Source organism: Rhincodon typus, chromosome 10 (assembly GCF_021869965.1).
Source record: "Rhincodon typus isolate 14 chromosome 10, sRhiTyp1.1, whole genome shotgun sequence".
NCBI classification, from domain to species: Eukaryota; Metazoa; Chordata; class Chondrichthyes; order Orectolobiformes; family Rhincodontidae; genus Rhincodon; species Rhincodon typus.
The window spans coordinates 53,135,368-53,162,929 of NC_063341.1; positions in this window are offsets into that span (position 1 = coordinate 53,135,368).

Consider the following 27,562-nt stretch of genomic DNA (forward strand, 5'->3'; position numbering starts at 1 on the left):
ATTGTGTTTACGGAATGAACTATACAAGCCTGATTTGATCATTTTTGACTTTTAAGTTTGTCTCAGTTGTACCCAGGCCTAAAATACCCTGAGGAGCGACAAGACAAAGTGTTGTGTCAACTCTATGCAGATATAAGTTGAAGTTACAGGAGGAGAAATTCATCCTGTAAGCCTTTAATTAGACAATACTGAACAGAGAGAAGTCTTATGTTAATGAGGCAGCATTGAAAAATTATGAATATTTTGAATGACCTGCAAGTGTGGTGTAAATCTTTATCTGGTAATGTCAAATGTTTATTTAAGGAATACAACACAGATCACCTAGACACAATGCCAGTGGGAGTAGATATGGCATGTGATGAACTGGTAAATTTTGATCAAACAACCTGAAAGGGTAGAGTTACTGAGCCTACCAAATGATTTCCCAACTGGGCAACAATGCACCTTTAACCCATCCAGTAATCCACCTTGGAATCCTGCATTTAGTGCAACAACAAATAAAAGCCAACATATAGCTCATTGATTACATTGCAACAGCACTGATGTTGACAGACATCCCTCAGGGAAGCCTTCTGTTGCAAATTAGTACTTGGGGACTTCAAGGTTTGGGCAGGGCAATTTCCTGCCTGCAATCATGGGTAGTTTCCAGAGACATTCTCTGGAGACTTATCAGTTCATAAGCAACAGCACATAACTCCTTCTTCAGCCTTAGGGAGTGTATAAACAGCTATAGAAAAAAACCTAATGAACTTTGATGCAATTCTAGATGAACCAGAAAATGGCCGTTATCGGAGAATGTCAAATATAATTGACCTTGGATATCTGTGGCTATAGTAGCAGAGATTTGAAAGTTGAAAAGTTGTTAAGTGTTCCTGGCATTTGTCAGCATTTGCCCCTAAAGCATTTAACACTCTGTATCACTTAATCAGAAACTTTCACTAAAATATCAACTGCCTAAGGTAATGATTGCCCTGCAGATTTATTGCGAGAATTGACTGGATCATTTAAAGAAGTAGGATGTAACTTCAATATATTTTTCTATATTTTCTTACTTGCTTTGAATCCTACAATCTTTTATTTTGTTGTTCTAGAACTTTACACTTGCATATTACATACCTTTATTAATAATTTCTCTAGTATTGAAAAGGCATTGATCATTTTATGTAATGTCTCAAAAGAATTAACTTTTCTCAAAAGAGACTAGCTTGTTACCATTTCAACTCATCAGCAAGTTGATCAAATATTCCAATGCAAAACATGGATTGTTATTTCAGTAATTAGGCACTAAATTTGAAAAATCATAACTACCTGGCATCTTGGAGGGAGATGTTGTTTCTAAAAATTCTAACATGTCATGTCTAAACAGGTCATTGAAATCTGTGTTATGTTTTGGTTAGCTATTAAGATATAATTAAGGCTGTGTACAGTTCTAGTTGTCCTGCTATAGGAAAGGACTATTATATTGAAAAGGGTGCAGAGAAGATTTACAACAATGTTATGGGCACTGGAGGGTTTGAATTATAAGAAGAGGCTGAATATGCTGGGATTTTTTTCACTGAAGTGTAAGGGGTTGAGGGGAGACCTTATAAAGGTTTCTAAAATCATGAGGAGCATAGATAAGGTGAATAGCAAATGTCTTTTCCCTGGAGTGATGGAGTTCAAGACTGGAGGGCACTATTTTAAGATGAGAGGAGAAAGTTTAAAAGGGACCTCAGGGCAACTTTTTCACACAAAGGGTGGCTCATATGTGGAATGAACTGCCAGAGGAAGTGATAGGTGCAGGTACAGTTACAAGACTTAAAAGATATTTGGTCAGGTACATTGAATAGGAAAAGTTTAAGGGATATGGGCCAAACGCAGACAAATGAGACGAGTTTAGTTTGGGAAACTTGGTCAGCACGGATTAGTTGGACTGAATGGTCTGTTTCCATGCTGTACGATTTTATGACTGTATAAAATTGATGAATTTGTCAAAATGAGGGAATAGTATATTTTTGATTGATATTAACACTTTTAAAGATGAAATGTAAGTTGTAAGTATTGGAGTACCTCAGCAGTTCTGGCAGCATCAGTGTAGAGAGAAACAGAGTTAACGTTTGAAGTCCAATATTTCTTCTTTGGAATTGAAGAGGGACTGGTAATTGATGTTTTTAATGGTGTTGACAAAGAATGAAGAGGAGCAAGAGGAACATGTGGTAAGGGTGCCCAGAGCAAAAAACAAAGTGAGTGCTAATGGTTGTAAAGGAGAGATGTTGATGTAAAAGGTGTTAATCACAGGTGTGAGTAGAAGAAAATAGGTCTGATCTGTTGAGAGAAAACCCATTCCAACAAGTCACTGGGGGAATCAAATTGGATGACTGTGTTTCTGATGTGATGTTATTGAACTCAATGTTGAGTCAGGAAGGCTGTAAAGTGTCTCAGCAGAAAATGTGGTGCCTTGGGCTTTGCTGGACCATTACAGAAGGCCTAGAATGGAAATTTATGCATGTTGGCATGTTGGATTTATCCTGGTGGAAGGTGGCGTCATCAGAACAGATGTGACAGAGATGAAGAATCTGGAAGAATGGAATGGAGTCTGTACAGAAGAAATCTCTTGATAAGACTACCTGATGTTGTGTTGTATTTTGAAATGAGATATATAGAAAAGGGACTTTAGTTCAGTTGCTGGTCTGTACTGAGTTAGTTGACAGCTTTAAGGATACTACCTTTGATCTTAGTGCCATGGAGGCTCAGGAGAGGAAAAGTATGTCAATGCGTTGCTCCTGGTTGCTTCCAGTATTGTTGCAGAGCATTACTGTTGGAAAATGTGAATATGGGTTGAGGCCACCATGCTTTGATCTCTGGCATTCACCACTGCAAAAAGATGAAAGGTTATATATGAAAGATGCCACTTGGCGATGTAATGCAGGTTGACTGCCACTGGTAACATTAACTTTGCTGAAAGTCATTTATAATTCCATTGCATTATAAAACAAAGTTAAAATAACTTAGCAGAAAATACCTATATATTTGACATTATGGTCGAGAGGTTTTCCTCACTACATTTTAAATATATTTTAAAAATTTTGAAAAATTATTAACACAAGTGGAATGGAAAGTTATAAAGATATATGTAGTGTGGAACCGCTAAGGGACACAGTGAGTGAGCTAAAAACAGACAATATTTATTACATAAATGGTATTGTACAATGAAAGGAGCTTTCAATTTTTCAATTTACAATTTTTGAGATTTGAATTTTGCCTCTCAAGTTCTGAACGTAAGTGAATGACACCACATACATATATTGTTGTATGATTTTAATGTGTCTAGACATATATTTAATACAATGCACACGGGAGAAAAACAAATGATTCAAATGTGAAAGATATTTCTTAGTATGAATTCATAACTTCTAGAATAGCAGCACTCCCCATTTAAACATTTTAACCTGGAGAATATAAAGAGTTCAGAAACTGGATGTGTGACTATTTTCACAGAGTTCATTTAATTAGAAGATGTGGTGTTTTCAGTACTATTGCTGACAGCATCGGCATGACAATGCTGACTTCAGTGAAGCAAGAGTTAAGTGCTTTCTGCCTGAGTCTGCCTGACTATATGTCTGTGGGTGGTCTGATTTTTGTTAATTGTATATTAGAGTTTTTGTTTGAATTTTGTGGGGAGGAGGAGAGTAGGAAACGGAAATACATTTAACTGGCGATGACCCATAACTTGTTCAGCTACTCGCTGACTGGATGCTGCAACCTAGTCTGGAAATTATGACGGACGTGAGAGAAAGAAAAGAAATGTAGACTTTCATTTTCTTTTCAGCCTAGCTGGCTATTAGTCATCCAGTGAGTGAGAGCTACTGTTACTGCTGAACTACAAAATACTGTGGATTCTTTCAATGATCAGAGTTGCCAAAACATTTGGGGCCAAGACATAGCATTTTTGATAAACAAAAGTACGTCTTTCTTCGTCTTGTTCTGTGGTTTTCCATGAGTTTACAATCTACTTTGCTCCTGGGACTGATGAAATCTCAGTCCTGGCAACAGAAAGAGGCCTGAATGCCTGAATGCTGCCTTAGGGAGTTGCAGGCAAAGAACCTCCAACATGGGTGCCTGATGATAGAGAGGAAGTTAACAGTTGATTTCTCTATTGCGGATGCAATGGATGCTGTATACAAAAGTGGGTAATATTGGTTATGTTCTTGGTTTTGCCTGGATATTTATCTTCTGCCCTGCAAGACCACATCTCAGCGAATCCTTGTTCTGGGCATAATAGTGTGTGATTTCACAAACACAATATTTAGGAGTACAGCGTTACTTATGAAATCAAACACATATTGTTGCTACATTATTCTGCTTGCTGAGGATAAATTGTTTGTGATCCAAACTTTATAAAGAACACAAATAACTAATTGGATTATGGTTTAGTTTCTAAGCCACAGATAAGTTTTCTTTACAGTACCTGATAATCCATAGTACTAGACAACTGGCAAATCTTTACACAATGTTTAACTTTCTCCCTCCTTGCCTTAAAAAATATCCAAAGATGCTCACTTTATTGATAATAAAAACCTTGGAATATTTTGCCTGTACTTTTATATTTGAGACTGTGTTTTATGGTTCATAGACTCTACAATAACACTTAAAATTACCTTTGCGGCAACAGAGCAAGATAGAACTGTTAGGCTCAAATTGCTTGGGATGTACCTCTTGTACCCATTTTAATTGTCTGGAAGAGAACAAACGACATCTCCCACAGTTGAAATATGTTGCTTAAACTTTTGATTTTCATCGCCTGATGTCAATATGTGGGACATTTCATAATATGAAATTGTTTTTAAAAAGCAAAAACACTGTCTTAGGGTGACCAAAGTGGTTACCTGATCAGTGTGAGGCAAGCTCATGAACACATCAATAAAGAAGACCCAGTCTGAATTGAAACTAACATACAAACATATGAACATATGGTCTAGAAATAAGCCATAGTCCCTAAGCTTGTTCTAATATTTAATAAGATTGCAGCTAATCTGACTTCAACTTCAAATCCATATTCCTGCCAACCTTGAGAACATTTTACCCACTTGCTTACCAAGAATCTATCCACCTCTGCTTTAAAAGTGAGCAAAGATTCTGCTTCCATCACCATTTCAAGGACAGAATTCCAAAATTCATAACACTTTGAAAGCAATTTTTTTTTTACCTTATCTCTGTTTTAAATAGATGACTGCTTATTGTTAAGCAGTGATCCTGAGTTCTAGATTCTCCTTCAAAAGGAACTATCCTGTCCAGATCTATCCTCTCAATACATTTCAAGATCAATCAATTTCAATCAATTCACCTCCGACCCGTGAATTGAATGATGAATGAATGATGATTTATTATCACTCGTACTCTACAATGAACAACACGGTAAAATACAGTGAAAAGCTTCAACTGTCACCACAAACGGTGCCATTCGAGTACCTGGAGAACAAAAAAAATAAAAAGACAAAGCTGAAAGAAAGACCATCTTTGCTCATTTGCCTCCAACATGTGTCCTGAGCCTTGTGCTAGCCGAACAACGACACCTGTGCCGCCACCTGCGTCGGACCTACCAACGTTGCCACTTTTCAGGCACCATTCATTTCTCACTGGGCCCACCCCATTGCCGGGCCTACTACAACCAAGTGCCACCACCAGCACCACGTCGATGCCTGGAGTCCCCGCTCTGGGCCCACCACAACCGGGAGTCCTTGGCTCCGCTGAAGCCGCTGTCTCGCCGATGCCTGGAGTCCCCGGTCCTGGCATACCTCGCCACCGCTGCTTCAGTTGCCTCCATGCCAATGTCTGGAGTCTCCACTCCAGGCCCACGACAGCCAGGAGTCCCAGGAGCGGCTGGACTCAGGAACCTGAACACTGCCTACCTTGCCAGCTCCTTGAGCAGATTCAAGTCTAGCCTGCACGACCTTTCCTCATAAGACAACCTACACATTCCAGGTATTAATCAGGAAAACCTTCTCTGAACTACTTCCAAAACATTTACATCTTTCCTTAAAGAAGGAGACAAGTAATCCAGATGTAGACTTGTCAAAGTCCTGTATAACTGAAGCATAAGATTCCTCCGTACGTATTCAGTTCATGCTGCAATAGATGGTAATATAGCTTTCCTAACCACTTACTGTACCTGCATATTAGCCTTTTGTGAGATATGCACTAGGCTACCCAGATTACTGTGCATTTCAGAGCTCTGGAGTCACTCACCATTTAGATAACATCCTTCTTTTTTACTCTTCCTGCCAAAATGAACAATTTCACGTTTTCCCACATTATACTTTGTTTGCTATATCCTTGTCCACTCACTTAACCTATCTATACACTTTTATAACACCGTCATATCTCTTCACAATATACCTTTACATTTTACCTACCTTTTGCCATCAGAATATTTGGAAACCATGACATTGGTCACTTCATCTGAATCATTTATATAAATTGTAAACAGTTGAGTTGCCAGCTCTGATCCATGTGGCAGGCTACTCTTTGCACCTTGCCAATCTGAAAAAGACTGTGTTATAAATATGGTCTGCTTTCTGATAGCTAGACAATCTTTTTTCCATGCCAATATGCCACACACTTTACCATAAACTTCTGCCTTCTGCAACACCTTTTGATGTGGTACATTTTGATGTGGTACTTCTGCCTTCTGCAATACCTTTTGATGTGGTACATTATCAAATGCCTTCTGGAAACCTACGTACAGTACATTCACTGGTTTCCCTTTATCCACAGCATATGTTGTTTCCTCAACAGACTGCAATAGGTTGGTTAAACATGATTTTACTTTCATACAACCATATTGACCCAATCTGCTCACGTTAAATTATCTACATGCCCTGCCATAACCTATTTAATAATAGGTTCTAATATTTTCCTGATGACAGATATTGTGCTAACTGGCCTGTACTTTCCTGCTTTCTGTTTTCCTCTATTGTTAAATAAAATTTGCTATTGTCCAATTCAATGGCATCTTCCTGAAATCTGGGAGTTTTGGAAAATTAGAACTAATTATCTCAGTAGCCTTCTTTTAAGACCCAAGGATGAAGTCCATCAAGAGCAGAGTATTTGCCCACAACCAACAACTCCAACAATTTACTTTGTACCACTTCTCTGATGACCGTAACTTTCCTGATTTATTTTCTCCTTTCCATATCCTGATTTATAGCTTCTCCTGGAATGGCATTTGTATCCCTTATAAAGGAGCAGGCATAAGGAGGACCCAAGACTGGGAGACACCATCACCTAGAGAAGTGGATGAGGAGAGGTCCCTGAGATAGATGGTCAGCAGCAACTAGAGGAGCCAGCAAGAGGAGGACCCTGAAATGAGTCTGGGTCATTGCCACGTAGAGAAGCAGACAAGATAAGGACACCTAGACCGATAGGCACATTATCATGAAAGGCAGGTGTGAAAAGTCAGAAACAGACTTAGATTTTAGAGTTTATTGGAATAGATTCTCCCACCAGAACCAGGACAGGAACTACTTGTTTGGTTGGTGGGACATGGATATATCAGCATCCCCACAGGAGCAGTCTTGATTCTCTCCTGTGAGGGCCAGGATTATTTCCTCAAAATGGGTGAGGAACCTAATGCCAGGCATTGCTCAACAGATGGGATTTCATGGCCATCCACAATGGTTTCATAGTCACCATCAGTGAGACTAATTGAATTTAAATTCCACCAGTCGCACTAGATTATTCATCCAGCAACGTTGCCACTATTTTACTGGGATAAGATTTCTAAGCAGGAAAGTCTAGGTTCCCCTATGTGCTGTGGAGTTTTATTTCAAATATTTACAGAATGCTAACTCAAAGGAATGTATGTTTTTATGTTAGCTTCCAGAATTAAGTCGAAAGAGTTGGTGAACTTGATGGAACTTTAGTTCTGGGTTTGGAGGGATGGGGAGATGGGGTGGGAGGGGGAGATAATTACATTTAGGAATCTTTCTTAGTAAACTGGGGGAGAAGCACTCCTGCTTGTCTTGGTCAAAACAATGCTGTAAATAGATCAGTTTAGCAGTTCTTGCCTCTCTTTAACCAGACTATTCAGTGTTAAAGCTGGAGATCAAATCATTAGAATATTTACACGATTGACCAGCTTGCTGGGCACATATTGGTTCCCTGCCACTCTGTCTTGCTTTCATTAAAACATAAAATGAATGGGTTCATGGGCGGTGTGGTCAACTCAAAAGTATACATTTTCAGGGTTATAATGTTCTTTCATTGTATGGGTTCAGTGTTTTCTTTCCCCGTTCTAAATTGACTATATTGTAATGAGTTTGTCAGATTTTTTTTTTGTAACTTGACATCAACTAAAAGATTATGGTATGGGCCCCATTTCCAGATTTACCTTCCCAATTTCTTCAACAGAAGTAAGTCCAGAACTCAAGAAGCATTCGAGAGTCGATGAATGATTTTTCCTTTTGTAAACATTATAATGTGATGATATTTCTATCATATATCTGATTCTGAAATCCAGAATTTCCTTTAAATGTAGAGCCATTCATGTTAACCAAACAGTGAAAACGTTCCTGTTGTGCTTTCAACAGTTGCATATCAAAGCCCATACATATGCTTCTGTATGGTTAAACCTAACATGCTAAACCTAACAGAACATACATTTTCATTCTTCTTTTACAGCACATCAATCAGTCTAGAAATCATTTATTTACAAAAAGAATAAAACACCCTACTTTCTTTATCAACACCCAAAATTTAAAAATCCAGACTAAACCAAGGGGAGACGTTAATCTTTGAATTATTGAACCAGACACAGACACAAAAATAAAATATATTTTCTCCCTGCAGCCTCAGTATTGTGATTTATGAACCACATTTGGCTTGCGAATTATAAAAGAATGAAGTCACATACGTGAAGCAACAGCAACCCAAGGATGGGTGACAGGGATGGTAGTGATAATTTGTGTTAAATAATAAACCTTTAACATTAATATGTTACTTCATAAAGTGCACTGCATAATTGACTCTAACTTCTACTTAAGAGTGAATTGCGTCTCCAATTGAATTCTCATTTCATAACCTTAATTGAAAACCTACAAAGGTGCAGAAGAAGTACATTTGGCCTACTGTGCCAAAGCCTTCCACAATAAGCTGTACATAATTTACATTTTTCAGACTGCTCTTTTGTGACTGCCTGTAAATGAAGAAGAAGCTCATGAGTATCAGAAGGAAAGTTAGAATAGACAGTCTCAGAGTCATCGAGTCATACAGCACGGAAACAGAACCTTCAATCCAACCAGTCCATGTCAACCATAATCCCAAATTAAACTAGCCCCATCTTCCTGTGTTTGGCCCATATCCCTCCAAACATTTCTTATTCATGTACTTATCCAAATGTCTTTTAAATGTTGCAACTGTCCCCACATCCATCACTTCCTCTGGAAGTTCATTCCACATACAAACCACTCGCTGTAAAAAAATTGTCCCCCATCTTTTTAACTTTTTTCTCCTTTCACCCTAAAAATATATCCCCTCATCTTGAAATCCCCAACACTAGGGAAACAATACCTGCCATTCACCTTATCTGTACCTCTCATGATTTTATAAACCTTTACATAGTCACCTCTCAATCTCCTACGCTCCAGTGGAAAAATTCCCAGCCTATCCAGCATCTCCTTACAACTCAAGCCTTCCATTCCTTGCAACATCCTGGTATATCTTTTCTGAAACCTCTCTAGCTTAATAATGTCCTTCCTTTAACAGGGCAACCAGAACCGGACCCAGTACTCCTCATTTTTACATATACTTTTTGTAGTTTCAAGAAGCATGGCACAAATCTAAATTGAGAACTCCTGCACCTTCAGAGAGTTACAATTTATAACATGAGACACTGCCATTGCACTTTGATGGACACTCTTGCAGTGTGTCAGAGCTCCATTGGACACTTTTCACAGAGATTGGAGGCCAGCAAATGTGCCAAGGATTCCAAGTTGAAGCTTTCCTTTACTATCAATGAATGTCTCAGAGGAATCACCAGGCGTAAGTGCTGAGTGTAGCCCAAAACCAGTCAAAGCTGCATATGATACATACTGATCCACTTTGTCTTAAATATGTCAAAATAGAGCTCCAGTATGACCAGCATACTGGAATTCGAAATATTACTTTTTTTTTGTTTCTTGTTTTATTCCTTATAAACCAGCTCAACTCTGTTCATCTTCTTCAAATAACATAGATAGCATGGACTGTGTCATTGAGGGTACAGTAACAGAGTGATTATATTACTGGATTAGTAGCACAGAGACCTGGACTTGTCATCAACATGCTATGTGCAGAATTGCAACTGCCAAGGAAAAGGAGCCTCAGAAACTGACATGGAGTTAAATCCCTGAAAGGTGACATAAGATCAAAAGTACAATGTGATCCCTCTAGATCTGGACATGAAAACTGGTTTGCAGATGGTGTGCTGTTGAGAAAGTCACTTTAATATGCAAACACGTAATTAAATTTGGATTTAACACTGTTTCAACACATGCCTTTAAACCATTTGTTAGGGTCATCGAGGTGCGTACAGAATGGAGAGGGCTTTTTCAGTGAAACTGAAGGGCTGCAGCCTGTTTAACAGATCAATATCCATTTGTTGAAATAGGCCACAAAAGATTTACAGACATTTATAAAGATTTTATTAGGATTTTATTGTAAATCTATAGGTTATTACAAACATCACTTTTCCCCTTTCCCTCTGGATCCTTTTCATGTCCAGAAGCCAACACACCTGGAAATGAACCCAACTCTTTTCTTAAAACAAACCCACCATCAAATGGACAAACATGCCAAGAACGCAGCTATTATTTTACCACCAATTTAGCCAAAAGACTAGTTAACAAATTATTATAAACACTGCCCACTGAAGGGACATAACGACAGCAAAAATAAAAGAAAACAAAGATAAGACAAGGGAGGCAACTAAATCACAATGGTGTTGATCGGGATTAAATTATGCACCCCAGCCCCTGTGGTGGCCATGTTCCTCTGAAAGCTTTGAGGAGACTGGTAGAAACTACGTGCTTTTTTTTGTATATATCTGAAAGTGCTATCACACACAACTTGAAGGCTAGTAAGAGAGACTTGTACCGGACGGTACAGCCTCCACATGAAGGCACGACCTTTTAGAACTGAGATGGGGAGGAATTTCTTGAGCTACAGAGTGATGAATCTGTGGAACTTATTGCTGCAGAAGACAGGAGACCAAGTCACTGAAGGTATTTAAGAAAGACATAGGTAGGTTTTTGAATAGTAAGGGGATCAAAGGTTACGGCTAGAAGGAAGAAGAATGGGGTTGAGAAACACATCAACAATGATCGAATAGTGGAGCAGACTTGATGGGCCAAATGGCCTAATTCTGCTCTTATATCTTATGGTCTATGGCCTTATGGCTTTTTCCACCATAAAATCATCTGCAGCAATTTTCACCGATTAACCACCACCACCAGTATATCACCAATTGCTCAATTTATGTGCAAAGCCCATTAAGCAGACACTCCATGCTAAATGCCAAGCCCAATGAGCATCACCAGCTCTCAATCAACTCTGAAGCTGTTCTGTTTGACCCATAAAGTGACCTGTATTTCTAACACTTACATAGCAGTAGCTGGCTGACAGGGTGATGTTCTGAGAGTATGCTATTATTGCTTGGCAGGAGATGTCCAATTTCTTGGAATCAATTCCCCTGTCTTGCACCTCACTCACCTTGATCTATACCTCCATGTTGTTTGCCTTCAATGCAGTATGGGAGCAGCCTATGCAGCTTTAACTTTGAAGTCAGTAGTGGATTGAGAATGGCAGTAACACGAACAGCACTAGCAAAGGAGCAGGGAGAGCAACAGTAGTAACAGCATTCTCTTCAGCCATTTGCTGCTTTACAGGACAGAGAAAATGGACTCAGAGATCCAGCTCCAGGAAGATGAGGTACTGAACAGAAACTCAATCCTTTGATTTTGACTTGTTGTTGTTTAATGATATATGAAAATTATGATGATACAACCAATGACTGTGAATGAAATCAGCAAGACAGATCAAGATAAGACATTAGACATTAAAAAAAATTAAACAGAGAGATGTTGACACTGTGCCAGACAGCTATATTTACAAACCTGCAACATATAGATCTCAATAAAGGTGTGTTACAATATATCACGAGTGGAAGAGTCTTCCTTAAGGATAAAGATCGAGCAGCCTTGGGGACAGTGCATGTAATAGAACCTCCAGCACAAGGTGGTGTTGGAGGGCTGGGTGGGTGCTGAGCAGGAGATCTCAAGCAGTCTGGCTGGGACCTCCAGCAGCAGGTGATGTTAGTGAGCCAGAGCTGTCAAACAGACCCTCTCTGAGAAAAAGGGTAGCTTTGGGAGAAGGAAGGCACAAGGGAAGGAGACAGAAAATGGATTCCTCAAACCAATGTAAACCACAGGCTTCACACCATATGAATATGGTAAGTACTTCCTTCTATAACCTTATTTTCCATTCACGTTGAAATGACCTGATGCAAATGCAATAAAAAAAATCCCTGCTTCATGATCTTTGAGCTATCCATGTGTTCGAATCTCATGTTACATTTCAGCACCAGGGATAGCAGGAGCAGTTTCCAGATATTTGAGCTATAGGGAGAGGCTGAAAAGGCTGGGGCTATTTTCCCTGGAATGTCAGAGGCTGAGGGGTGACTTTATAGAGGTTTGTAAAATCATGAGGGGCATGGATAGCGTGAATAGACAAGATCTTGACCCTGGAGTGGGAGAGTCCAAAACTAGAGAGCATAGATTGAAGGTGAGATGGGAATGATTTAAAAAGACCTAAGGGGCAACTTTTTCAAGCAGAGGGTGGTGTCTGTGTGGAATGAACTGCCAGAGGAAGTGGTGGAGGCTGGTACAATTATAACATTTAAAATGTATCTGGCCAAATGCTGGCAAATGGGACCAGATTTATTTAGGATATCTGGTTGGCATGGACAAATTGGACCAAAGGGTCTGTTTCCATGCTGTACATCTGTATGACTGTATGTGCAAGTAGCAATATTAGTGTAAAGCATACTAAAAGCATCTCCTATACTCTCCAACTAATACTTCACTGTCTGCATGTTTTTAAGTATAAGGTCAGAAAGTGTGAAATTGTCCATTTTGGCAGAAAGAATAAAAAGTAAGCATATTATCTAAACGGTGAGAGGTTGCAGAGCTCTGAGATGCAGAGAGATCTGTGTTCTAGGGCATGAATCACAGATAGTCAATATGCAGGTACAGCAAGTAAACAGGAAAGCTGATACAATATTGTATTTGTTGCAACGGGAATTGGGAGGTTATGCTGGGTAAGGATGGTAGATTTCCTATTGAGACTGTATCTGGTCACCTTACCTACAGAAGGATGTTAATAGTTTAGAGATGGTTTGCCAGACTAATATGGGGATTGGAGGAATCCCTCATGAGGAAAGGCTAGATGGGCTAGGCCTGTATCCTCTGGAGTTTAGAAGAGTCAGGGGTGACTTTATTGAAACATATTAAATCCTGAGAGGACTGACCATGTGGATGTCAAAAGGATGTTTCCTTTTGTGGGATAATCTGGACCTAGGCATCATAGTTTAAAAAGGAGAGATCACCCAGTTAAAATAGAGATAAGGACTTTTACGCCTCAGAGGATTTTGAGTCTTTGGAATTCCCTTCATCAAAAGCAGTTATAGAATCATAGAATCGGGGTTCAAATCCTGTCACGGCAAATGGTGGAATTTGAATTCAATAACTATCTGGAATTAAGAATCTAATGATGACCATGAAGCCATTGTTAATAGTCGTAAAAACCCATCTGGTTCACTAATGTCCTTTAGGGAAGGAAACTGCCATCCTTACCTGGTCTGGCCTACACATGACTCCAGACCCACAATAATGTAGTTGACTCTGAACTGCCCTCCGGGCAATTAGGGATGGGCAATACATGCTGCTTAGCCAGCGAAGCCCTCATCCCGTTAATGAATAAAGAAAAAAAAACATAACGTTATAGAGTTGTACAGCACGGAAACAGACCCTTTGGTACAACTCGTCCATGCCGACCAGACATCCTAAATTTATCTAGTCCCAATTGCTAGCATTTGGTCCAGATCACTCTAAACCCTTTCTGTGCATGTACCCATCCAGATACCTTTTAAATAGGTAGATAGATTTTTGAATACCAAGGGGATGAAAGAGGACTGGTGGTATCATCTGACATTTTACACACTCATGATTATCACTTTAAATCTCCCATTGTACCACCTTGTACATATTTCCATATTTCTACTGTCTAATGTTAATATTTTTAGCCTTTCCTTTATCATAATGTTGCTTCTTTTAAGTTGGGATTTCTCTATTAATCCATAAAACTCTATACTTTCATTCACTATCTTAATGGATTGTACTTATTCTGTAGTCTATCAATCCCATATCCAAACATAGAGTGACTGCTGTTCTACATATTTATCTGACAGGGGGAGGCTGGTGTTAAACAGCAAATGTCTTGTTCAGATGCTGTAAAATATATATTGTCGCACTTGACCCAGATACCAATAAGAAGGTTTTTGAAGGGTCAATTAGGCAATGTATACTTTAATGGTGTCTAGGTCAACATTGAGTTGTCTTTCCAGTTTTGTCCTTATTCAATGTTTTGGTAGTGGTTTCATATAGCTGAGTAGCTAGCTCGGCCATTTCAGAGGGCATCCATTGCAGTAGGCCTGGATTTGCATGCTGACCATACTGGGTAAGGATGGCAAATTTCCTTACAAAAAACACATGAGCAAACAAGACAGGTTTCTACAACAATCTTGTAGTTTCATGGTCACAATCATAGGGACCAGCTTTTTACTCTAAATTTATCAATTCATTGAGCTTAAGTTTCACTAGTCACTGGATCATGTAGTCCAGGCCTGTGGATTACGAGTCCAGTAGATAACCACTCATCAACTCTTCAACATCATGAAGAGTTAGCTGCCAAAATTTATGAGGCCAGTGAGATTGATTTAATTTGGTCAGGGTCTAAGCATTGAAAACATCTATCACTGGAAGTTTCCCACTTAGTGGTCATAAATATCAGGTAAAAAAACTTGCAATCATTCAAAAAGATCGCAATACATGTTTTCTTTTGGCAGAGCTAAGCAATTTCTTGTAAAAATGCCAGGGAAGATTGCATTGAGGATTCTAGTATTGAAAAGCCATTTTGGGAGATTAAGCTTACACGGGAGTCTCCTTTCGGAGCTGACAGAAAATGGGCTCAAAGATCGTGCAGTATATAGTGGAGGGAGGTGACCAGGTTGTTCAGTGTCAATTCTAACTTAATATATAGCTGGTCAGTGCTCTGAGAAGGTTAATGGCCTTCCAGTCTTGATAACAGGAGTTAGTAATTGCAACTTCCAAGAGCATAGTGCTGAGCACCTTTATCACACATAATCATCTCTGTAACAGTATGGAAAAGTCCTTGGATTAATATCATTCAGGTAGGATGGTTAGTTTTTTGTCCAATGTTCTTTTCATTGAATCATCCTTTCACTCATTTTTACATGCATTCAATTCATAAGAAAACTTGAGTTGTATTCCTAGAATTTTAGAAAATTGTGGGACGATTTTATTTATCAGGATATTAAGTGGAATAGTTAGGGTGATGAGAGAAACTGGTTGTAATATTTGACAAGTGTAGGACAAAAGGGCATAGATTAAAAACTTGAGCCAGAACTTTCTGGAGTAAAACTAGGAACCATATTTTCACGCAAAGGGTGGGAGAAATTCAGTACCCACTTCTGCAAAAAGCAATTGTTGCTGAATTGTTAATTTTAAAACTGTGATTGATGGACTTTTATTAGCCATAGATATTAAGGAAAATGGGAAAAAAAAACAGCTATATGGAGTTAGGTTGCAGAACAATTATTGAATGGCAGATCAGTCTCCAAGGATTAAATGGTCTGTTGTTCCTGTTGCCAGTTCAAGATTTTTCTTAATTTGTACTACCAAATCTGATCATTATTTTTTCACTGTGGTTCCATTTTATTACTAACCAATGTGTTGTAATAGCTAGCTAGAATTTTCTTGGTAACACATGTTTGTGCATCAGTTTCAGCCACTGGATTTGTGGAAGACTTGGCTGCTGTACTGAAATCTAGTGGTTTATTTTGTGATAAGCCACTCTTTTGAGTCTGTTGGGAAATTCATCTCATCTAAGTTTTGAACATATGCCAAGTGATCCATTCAGTGAAGGTCTTTGCTCTGGAACAGCTTACGTTAATTCTGAAATTGGCTTCGTACCTGTTTCATTATGAAACACTGAGATTTTTATGAAACCATTTGACACTAACTTTGTCAGAAAGCAAGGAAAGAGAGGTGAAAGTATACTATTTCCTCCTCTGTGATTTGGACTGAGGTCTAAAATTAGTATGTGCTCTTTGAATTTGGCGTTTGAAGTTATTAATGAGTCTCTGGAAATGTTCTAAGTTATTGTGATAAATGCATTGTATATGGCTTCCTTAAATCTCCCACCAGCTTTTTGGGGTTTATTGCAATAAGTTCCCTGGTGATTCCAAAGTAATGGAGATATATGACTACTGCAATGGTGGAAGCTGGAACCCTAATGCTAAACTCTTAGCTCGCTGTGCAAGTAATCAGTGGATGAGAAATAGAGTAGGTATTAGACAAACAAAATGTATGAGGTCAAGAGAGGTGTTGTAATGAAATGAATATTTTCCTGTGAGATTTATACCTGCTTTGAATGTAGTTTCCATCACTGAGATGTCTCACAAATCTGGGTCACTACAAGTTACAGCTTTGAAACCTGACTGATCTTTGGATTCCTCTTCATTATAATGCTTGCCTTGACTTTGTTGGATTCTGGATATTGACATTTAATTTTAAATTGTAGGGAGCTTGACATTGGTGGAAAGAAACTGACTGCAACTGAAGGGATCAGAAAAACATGGTACCATTGGCGAAACAACGCATCTGTGTTCCAAAAAGCTAATGTGTAGTGGTTGAGCAAATTACTGCCTGTGGCTGCTGATGTGGAAAAATTTTGGCCGTGGTTATCATAGGAAAGTGCAGGATGGATATCGACAAAACTAACGTAAGTGCCATCCCAAAACCAATGTTTCACACAGGCCCATTGAAAACTCGTCTGTGATTCTTTATCCATGGAATGCTGTATTCAAAGCTAATTCAACATGAGAGATTGTTAGAAAGCTTAAACACACAAAACAGAGTTAATTTCTCCAAAGTACAAATTAAAAGATGGCTGACTTTTATGTCTGAATACCTGTAACTCTCTGCCTATGCTGTTGCCATTATATATGAACATGCAAATTAGGAGCTGAAGTAAGCCACTTGGCCCTTCAAGCCTGCTCCACCATTCAATAAGATCACGGCTGATCTGATTGTAATCTCAAATCTGCACTCCCACTTACTCCTGGTAAACTTTCAACCCCTTGCTTAACAAGAATCTATACACCTCTGCCTTAAAAGTATTCAAAAACGCTGTTTCCACTGCCTCTCCAGCAAGAGTACCAAAGACTCACCGTATTCTGGGGGGAAATGAAAATCACCTAATCTCTGTTTTAAATGGACGCTCCCTAATTTTTAAACAGTGACACCCAGTTCTAAATTCTCTCGGGAGGAACATCCTCTCCACGTCTATCCTCTCAAAACCCCTCAAGATCTTACACGTTTCAATCATGAACCTCTTATCCTTCTAAACTGATGCAATTGAATACAATCCTAGTTTTCTGTGGAAGGCAAACTCTGTGCCCCAATCCATGTATTAGACTAGTAAACCTTCTTTGAATTGCCTCCAACACATTTACATCATTCCTTAAATAAGTTGACCAAAACCGTGCACATTACCCAGATACAGTCTTACCACTGCCCTGTATAAGTGAAGTATAATGTCCCTACTTTTGAGCCTGCATACTAACAATTTGTAATCCATGCATAAGGACACAATCTCTAACATTTCTCTGGTGATTGTGATTTTCCTGAGTTCATGTCTCCTTGCTCTTTCCTGATTTGCCACTGCTTCTTAGGTATTACCTGTATCCACTATTGTGAAGACTGATCCAAATACCAGTTCAATTCATCTGCCTTTTCCTTGTTTTCCATTAATTATTCCCCAGTGTCCAGTATTTTTCTGTGCATTGTGAAGCTTTACTTAGAACTGGTGTACTTAGCTAGAATCTTTGTTCATTTCATTATTGGTGTTCTCAGCCAGCTCCCTTGGCAACAGCATGTACACAGCAGTTTATATCTCTCAGGAAATGAGAGTGTAACATGTTGCAATGGGCCAGGTGAGAAGTCTTACCTGTGAGTCTCTTTCACTTCCTGCAGATAGTTTCTGCGTATTTTGTAAATCCTCTACCTCAATCACAGCTTTCCAATCTTATTGTTGCTTATTCACCATCTTGTACTTTTTGTTCCATTCGGTCCAGATTACTCTCTAATCAGCCCAGTTTTAAAAAAAATCTCAATCCTTGGGACATGATCATTGCTGGTATGACCAGTCCTTGTTGTTTAATTGCCCTTTGTAGTAATTATGAGCCATTAACAACAGAGTGCTTTGCTATGCTATGCCAGGGGCCAGTTAAGAGTCAATTATATGTTTGTAAGCACTGCAGATTTCCTTCTTTAAAGGGCATTAAAGAACTAGATGGACTTTATGACAATCTGGTGGTTTCATTGTAAGTATTCATTAGATTAGCTTTTCGTTTAAGATCTTCACAAGTTAATTTAATTTAAGTTTCTTCAGCTGTTGGAGCAGAATTTGAACTCATGTCTCCAGAACATTAGACAAGGTGACTGTTCTGAGGAAGGTTCACCGGAGCCGAAACGTTAACTCTGTTTTTTTCCTTCACAGATGCTGCCAGACCTGCTGGGCTTTTCCAGCAACTTTGTTTTTGTGACTGAATTACTTGTCGACCTGAACTATGAAAATGACCCAGAATAAGAAACTTGGCCGCACTACTCCCTCTGCAGGCTCCCTTTCGTTCTTCACATGTGGCGTAAGCAGAAAGTCAGCCCAAAAAATAATGAAGCAATGAGCGGTCCCAATGTGACATTATTTATGTAGTCATACATTAACATTCCTCCTATAGAAAATAGTTCAGGCCTAATCATCACATTTCCAACAGTCAGAATTTCCTGGTATTCAATGACAGGTTATTTAGTTGTTTGATACCTCAGAGTCATAGAGTCATAGAGCTGCACAACATGGAAACAAACCCTTCAGTCCAACTCATCAATGCCGACCAGATATCCCAAATTAATCTAGTCCCATTTGCCAGCTTTTGGCCCATATCCCTTTAAACCCTTCTAGATGCCTTTTAAATGTATCAGCCTCCACCGCTTCCTCTGGCAACTCATTCCGTACACACACCATCCTATACGTGAAAAAGTTTCTCTTTAGGTCTCTTTTAAATCTTTCCCCTCTCACCTTAAACCTGTGCCCTCTAGTTTTGGACTCCACCACCCTGGTGAAAATACCTTGTCTACCTACCCTATCCATGCCCCTCATGATCTTATAAACTTCTATAAGTTCACCTTTCAGCCTCCAACGGTCCAGGGAAAATGGCCCCAGTCTCTTCAGCCTCTCCCTATAGCTCAAAACCTCCAACTCTGGCCGCATACTTGTAAATGTTTTCTGAACTTTTTCAGGTTTCACAACATCTTTCCTATAACAGGGAGACCAGAATTGCACGCAGTATTCCAATAGTGGCCTAACCAATGTCCTGTACAGCTGCAAAATGATCTCCCAGCTCCTATATTCAATGCACTGGCACACAAAGATGGATTGAGTATCACTGAAAAAAAAAACACATTTGGTTAAAACTTTTCATCTTGCATTCATCCGGACAATTCACAAGAAATCTTAACTTAAGGGGAAACCCAACATTTATATTGTATAAGAGGCACCTCCCCTACCAATTAGCACTTTCATCCCATGTAATCGAAATGTAGAAATATTGGAGAGGCAACACTTCTACCAATCAGAATCTAATTGGCACTTTCAGACAGTACAAATTTATAAATATTGGTTTTCCTCTTAAATTGGCATTCTTGTGAATGGTCCTGAAGAATGCAAGATGAAGTATCTTCACAGAATTTGTCTTTTCTCAGGAATACTCAAAGCTTTACAAACTTTATCCAGATAATTTGCAAATCTGATGCTACAGTTAAACTTTGAGTGAAATTGGCATCTTATGTCACTTAAACCGTGAATTATGAAAAGTCGGAGAAAGGTTTTGCTTGTATATGTAAGCACACTAAGTAAGTGGAAAATTAATTTCCACTCACAGAAGAAAAGTTAGTTATCTTCAAATTCACAATCATTATTCAGAGTGACCACATACATAAAAGTTAAAAGTGGCCCATTAAAGCTATAAGTATATTTTTGCAATTTACCTTTGTGTAGCACCTTCAATGTAGAAAAAATTTCTAAGATCTAATTGAACAAATGCTAAGCTAAAGAGGGAGATATTAGAAGGAATTTCCAACATGCTTGATTTAAAACGTGGATTTGAAGGAGCACCATAAAGAAGGTGAAGGTGGTAATGAATTCCAGTGTAATTGGAATCAGGTGGCTAAGGGTATAGCCCCAAATGATAGACTTCAGTGGGAAGGGAATGCACAACATTCCAGACTCATAGGAATGAGAGCTTTGTAGCGTAATGAGTATGCTAAGGAAAGTTACAAGGATGGGGACAAATTATTTCAATGAGAACAGAGTGAATGTGGTAGGGAGGTGATGCAGGATAAGTATTGGATTGGCTCACATTTACTGGGTAAAGAATGAGATGCTGGGTGGAAGCACCCTGGAACAGTCAAACACCCTGGAGCTGACTGAGGAATAATTCAGCAGTAACAATAGTGATCGATGTTGTTAATTAGTTGCAAGTAAGAAGTCTTGAGATGAAACATGCATGGAATTGGAAACCTGGCTCCAGATTTAAAAGACATGCTGCGATTTTTACTGATTTGGTTCAGTCTGAGGAATTAGTTGCGAGAGGAGATGAAATCAAGGGTACAGCATCTGTGGCTGAGGTTAAAGACATTACAATATCTAGCACAGAATCGCAGAATTATTACGGTGCAAGAAGAGTCCATTCAACCCATTGTGTCTGCATTGGAATGTTACAATAAAATGTTAGAATAGCTGGTTAATCATCTCAGCACCTACAGATTCAGTGAATCAACACCTCAACAAAAATTAAAGCACTCTACTAAACAAAGTTCATAAATTTAACAGATGTGCTTTTTAAATTAGTTTTTCTCTGTGGGTTTAGTACGTAAAAGCATTGTTTCCTGGTCTTCGTCACTATCTGATGGTTTAATGGTGGAGGTGCAGTTTTGCAGGCTGTGCTGATACATTTAAAAGTTTATAGATTTACTGTAATCTTTACAGCATAGCAATCGAAACGAAAGCTTTTAGTTAATGCTTGATTGGATTATTGTGTGGCAATCTGTTTTAATCTATCCAAATGTAAATCCACCATTTTAAAATGCATAAGAGCTCAGGGAATCCATCTTACTCATTTACAATGATTCCCATTGTTTCCAAGGAAAGCCACATGAAAGTTGTTTCAACAGTTACAATGGTGAGCAGTCTGTGATGATATCATTGATCTCAAATGATATTCAGTTGTACTTCCTTGGGAAAAAAACAGAATAAATGCTCTGCCAGTCTTGGCTGGCTAGATGGGTAGTCAGTGGAAATACTCATGGACTTGGTAATATTGGTTAAGGAGGGGAATGCGTATGGATTTGGATGAAGGATGAAAGATTGCACAATGTGAGTAGACAGGTTAAAATTCACACTTGATTGAATGAGGCCAGTGATCATAGTAGAACATTCCAAATTATCCCAGTCATTCTGTGCACAGAGGTCCTGATCTAAACATAATCAAGTTCCAAGCATAACATTTCTTTGCAACCCAGCTGTGCACATATATCAAAATTCAACCACACTTTCCTGCACATGGTGAGGTAATCCTGTTCAGGGAATGAAAACATCCAGCTGATTAATAATTAAAAAAACTTCTGGGATATCAAGCTTCAAAATTCTAATAATAAAATATTAAAATAGATTTGTGGGACAAAGGGAGAATGGTTTACTATGCCCCTTGAGCAATGGCAAACACTTTTGTCACAAATGCAAAAAAAAAACTTTACAGTTTATGACCAAGGAGAGGAAGTGAGGTAGAGAGTTTTGCCTTTTCAAGTAAAGTTCAAATCTCTTCTAAACAATAATGGCCAAGAAATATAATCCTTTAATGGGAATTACTTTTGGATCAGAATTTCTTTTTGCTTTCATGAAGGACAATAAACATGCAGAATTTGCATCTCAACTCCATTTCTTCAATAATGGAAGCAAAGGAATAGGAGCTTTAACCTCTTGAGCCTGTTCTGCTAGTGAGTGACAAAAACAGAAGTTGCTGGAAAAGCTCAGCAGGTCTAGCAGCATGCGTGAAAAGAAATCAGAGTTAATGTTTCGGGTCCGGTGACCCTTCCATAGAACCATTCTGAGGAAGCGTCACTGGACCTAAAACATTAACTCTGATTGTTATTCACAGATGCTGCCAGACCTCCTGAACTTTTCCAGCAACTTCTGTTTTTGTTCCTGATTTACAGCATCCGCAGTTCTTTGGGTTGTTATTCTGCTAGTCAGCGAGCTGCTCTGTGATCTAACTCCACATACCCACCTTGGGCTCAAAGCCTTAATATCTTTGGTTAGCATAAATCAATGAATCTTAAATTTAAAGTTAACAATTGGTCCAATATTAATTATCATTTGTGAAAGAGATTTCCAAACTGCTATCACGTTTTGCAAGTAAAGGTGTTTCCTAACTTAACTCCTGAAAAGCTAGGCTCTAATTTTTAGACTGTGCCCCATAGCCCTCCACCTCAATCAGCGCAAATAGTGTCTATCTACCCTATAAGTTTTATTTAATATCTTGACATCAATCATGTGACACCTTAGTCTTCTAAGTTATAGTGAATGCAATCCTAGTATGAGCAATCGCTCCTTGTAACTTAACACTTTGATTTCAGGTTTTTCTAGTAAATCTACACTGCACTCCTATATACCCTTCTTTAAATGTGGTGTCCGTACGTGTTCGCAGTATTCCAGGTGTGGTCTAACGAGGGCTATGTAGAGCATAACTTCTGCCCTCTTGTATTCGTTCCAATTAGATTAAAAAAAGGCCAGTATTCCATCAGCCTATTTAACCATTTCTATATCTATCCATGACATCCTCTTTTCTGTCCTTTATAGACGCAAAGTGATTACAGTTTTTGCATATTCGCTTAATCTATCAAATCTCTTTTGTAATTTTATGCTTCCATCTTCACTGTTTACATTATTATGTAACTTTGAGCCATTGGTAAATTTTGATAGGTAAGTTTCTATTTATTTTTAAAGTCATTGTTAAATGTGGCAAAATATTGCGGTGCCAAAATTATTTCCCAGACCATAACACGAATCATGTCTGATCCATTTTCTTGTATATCTGCTTCCTGATGCTCAGCCAATTTTTGTCAAATACATAGAACATAGATAGATAGAACTGTACAGAACAGTACAGGCCCTTCGGCCCACAATGTTGTGCCAAACTTTTACCCGAAACCTAAGGTCTTCTAGAAATACCTTCTAGAAATTTCTATATATCACATGCATAGATTTTTCCCTGTTCACTACTTTAGCCATATCATCAAACAATCAGTTCAGGTTTATCAGGCACAACCCATTCTTTACAAATCCAAAACAGAAATTGCCGGAAAATCTCAGCAGGTCTGGAAGCATCTGTGGAGAGAAAGCAGAGTTAATGTTTTGGTCAGTGATCCTTTTCAGAACTGATTGTACATGTTCGCTTGCTCACCCACCCACTCACCCACCCACTCTGGGCTCTGACTCCATCTATTGTTTACTCCTCCCCACCACTTGCCCCCCACCCCCACTTCAGCACAAATACCAACCATTCTCTAGCTACAACCACTTCTAAAGAAGGGTTACTGGACCCAAAATGTTTTCTCTCCACAGATTCTACTGAACCTGCTGAGTTTTTTCCAGCAATTTCTGTTTTAGTTTCTGATTTTCAGCATCAGCAGTTCTTTGGTTTCTGTACACATTCATACTGGTTCCCTCTGGTTTGTTGAAGTTTTCACTGTCTCCTTAATTATAGGTTCTAGTTCCTGATAACAGATTTGGAGTTAACTGATGTATAATTCATGGTTTTCTTCAACCTAAATGAATGGTTCCTGAATAGCGAGAACTATGGAAGTTTTTAATTGGGAGGCAAGTAATGGCCTCCCCTACATTTTAAGAAACTGTCTGGTGGAAGCTATTTATTCATGAGAATTTATTATTCTTTTGAACGTCTGAAAATTATTTTAGGAGAAAGAAGATGGTGAGAAGCAAATGTAGATTCCTTGAAAGAAGTATAATAGTGCTATTGGCATTGAAAATAAGGAAATGACACATATGTCAAATAATTTTTATGTAAGCGTTTACCTAAAGAATGCCAAGCATCCCAAGGAAATTAATACTGAGTAAAGGATAGGGACTCAACAAAATTAGCGCAAACAAAATAACAATAATGGAGAAACTGCTAAAGAGTAACGAACCCCCCTCAAGTAAATAGCCTCTAGCTCTGGCATACAAGTTGCACGCTAGGAATTGATAGTCAAGGAACGAGTACGAATAATATAGCCAAACAGGGTCAACTTGTAAATCCTTCCAACATATGCCCATCCCAGGAAGTAAGATCAGTGATGGAAAGAAATTGGAGTCTCATTATTTCTGGTTTCAAAATTGTGGAATCCTGTAGCTTTATTCTCACGGTACGTTCTCTGGATCTCGGACCTAATCTACTTTAAAAATAAAAGTTACTGGCCCCTCAGAACATGAATTATGTTGTCTGCTCCAGAATCATAACAGTTTCATCTCACTGAAGCCAGCCTTAACTAAAATCACTCTTTAGTCACTCCTTTGGCATTTCTTCCTCTTAAACATTACATTTAACCTGATCATTTTATGATTCCAATTAGATAAAAGTTCATGCAATGATAGGTTCATTAGTTATTATTACACCTAATAACGGCATGACCCTTTGTTAGTTCCAGAATGCATTGCTGTCGAAAACTAACCTGGACTCACTGAGAAATTCCCTATCTTTCTGACTTAAACTAGTTTCCTTATCCCAAATAACATGAAAACTAAAATCTCCCATTAAAACCACTCTACTTTGTGATGTACTTGCCCAACCTCTTGATTTATACAGCTTATCATATCAAAGCTGCTACAAAGGTACCTCTCTAGTCTTAAATAAAAACCAAAAGAACTGCAGATGCTGTAAATCAGGAACAAAAACAAAGTTGCTGGAAAAGCTCAGCAGGTCTGGCAGCATCTGTGAAGGAGAAAACAGAGTTAACATTTCAGGTCCAATGACCCTTCCACAGAACAGAGGAAGGGTCAAAGGACCCGAAACATTAACTCTGTTTTCTCCTTCACAGATGCTGCCAGACATGCTGAGCTTTTCCAGTAACTTTGTTTTTGTTGTTGTTGTCTCTCGTCTTAAATCCTATTTTAACAATTCTGTCAACATTATTATCCTATTATATCCTCTCAACTCTCTTCTCCCTCTCCCATTCCTGTAAAACTTATAACTAGGTATATTTAGTTCCCAGTCCTGAACATCTTGCCATCAAATCTCAGTAGTGCCTTCCAAGTTGAATTGATTCCTACAATTCATTCCATTGTTCCTTATATTTATGTGTAATCATCTTTTTACCCATTGTCAACAGGTAGTGTTAGCTGACACGATCAAAAAGATTTTTATTGCATTCATTTTATTTCCCTCATAGGTTGTGGGAAATGCTGGGTGGATCAATATTTATTACCCATCCTCGAGAAGGTGGTGTTGAGCTCCTTGAGCCACTGCAAAGCATATGTTAGGGCTGCTTTGATTTGGTTGTTGTATAGGCTGGTCATTATGAAGGAAGATGGAAGCTGAGGAGCACAGGAGAAGCTGTGGAATTGCTTAAGGTATGGTTCAACTATGGACTGGAATGGAAAGAGAAGAGTGCATTCATGAACTGGAGTGTGAGGGTTAGACTATTTTGCAATATACTGTATATAACCTATTACAGGAAATACTTCACCAAACCATTCATTAAGTAGTATCCATGGGACAAGGAATGTGTTGATTAAATATTCCAGTTGATCAATAGGTTCACATAATCAAGGTAAAAACTAATTGAAACTAATGAAACCTAAGCAATAGAAACATAAAGCATGGGGTATACACATCACTGTTATACTTTATTTACAGCATAAATCACTTAAATAATAATACAATTTTGCCTTAAATAAAACTTGCTGGTTGAGAACCTCTTCACTTGCACCCTCAGCTAATTACTCAGACATGGTGGAGATTGCGATAATATAATAAACTTCGCGGTATTTGAGTAGATAATTTTTGCCGATTTATCGAGAGTGCCAGTTCATAAGGTGCCAATTAAAACAAAGTTTGTTGCATAGGCTACACTTTAATGCATGGCATCAGAGCTTTCTAAAGACCTCTTGCATCACCTAATCAGAAAAGAAACCCTGGACTTCAGCTCAGTAGATTGTATTCTTCCATAAAGCATATTCCCAAATTTGTAAAAATTCACCATAATATAAACTCCCAGGCCTGATGACAAGAAAGCTCAAAACATTTCATATGATGGTGCTTTTGGTCACGTGAATAGTTACAGGGCACCTAAGGCAGAATTTTGTCAGGGTGTCAGAGCCCTGATGACATGCCAGAAAGTTGGATGCTGGACAGGTTTGGCCATTTCAGGGAAATACAACCCAGTTCTTTGATAATCTACCATGAAGGTTCCTGTCCCTTTAGAGGATGACATCCTGTCTGTGTTGGGACTGAAGCCAGTCTGAACCACGGTAGATGAAGTTGGGGCCTGCAGGGTGGCCCTTGCTGCTGGAAGACCCTGTACTGAATCACGGAGTGACCAATCAGGAGGGCGCCCCCACAATCCTATAGGGAGGCCACCATATTTCAGAAAGTTTCTCCCATGCAGCAGAGGACAACCTTTGCCATTTGGGAAATTCCAGTGACAGCGGGAGCAAGCACTTAGGTGAGCTGTGGATAAGAAGAACAGCTGATAAAAATCCATGGCATCAGAAAAGCAATGGACACTCCAATCTCTCCTTCCCTGACCATTCTCCAGCCCCAACCCCATGCCTCTTTTCAACCTGCTGCTGAGGGTTTTGTTAAATTCTACCCCTACTGCCTGATAAACCTTGATTTCTTTATATACTTCTGGCATATTTCTTCTAAAGGGATCCAAATATCTTCACCCATTACTCATATTTACATTCGATAACAAAACAAAACTATAAAATTGTTTTTAATGATATTAAACTCCATCTGATAGACTCCAGAAGCTTTCAAGCCATGAGAGCCTGTGGATTTAAATTACATAAGAACATAAGAACTAGGAGCAGGAGTAGGCCATCCGGTCCCTCGAGCCTGCCCCACCATTTAGTA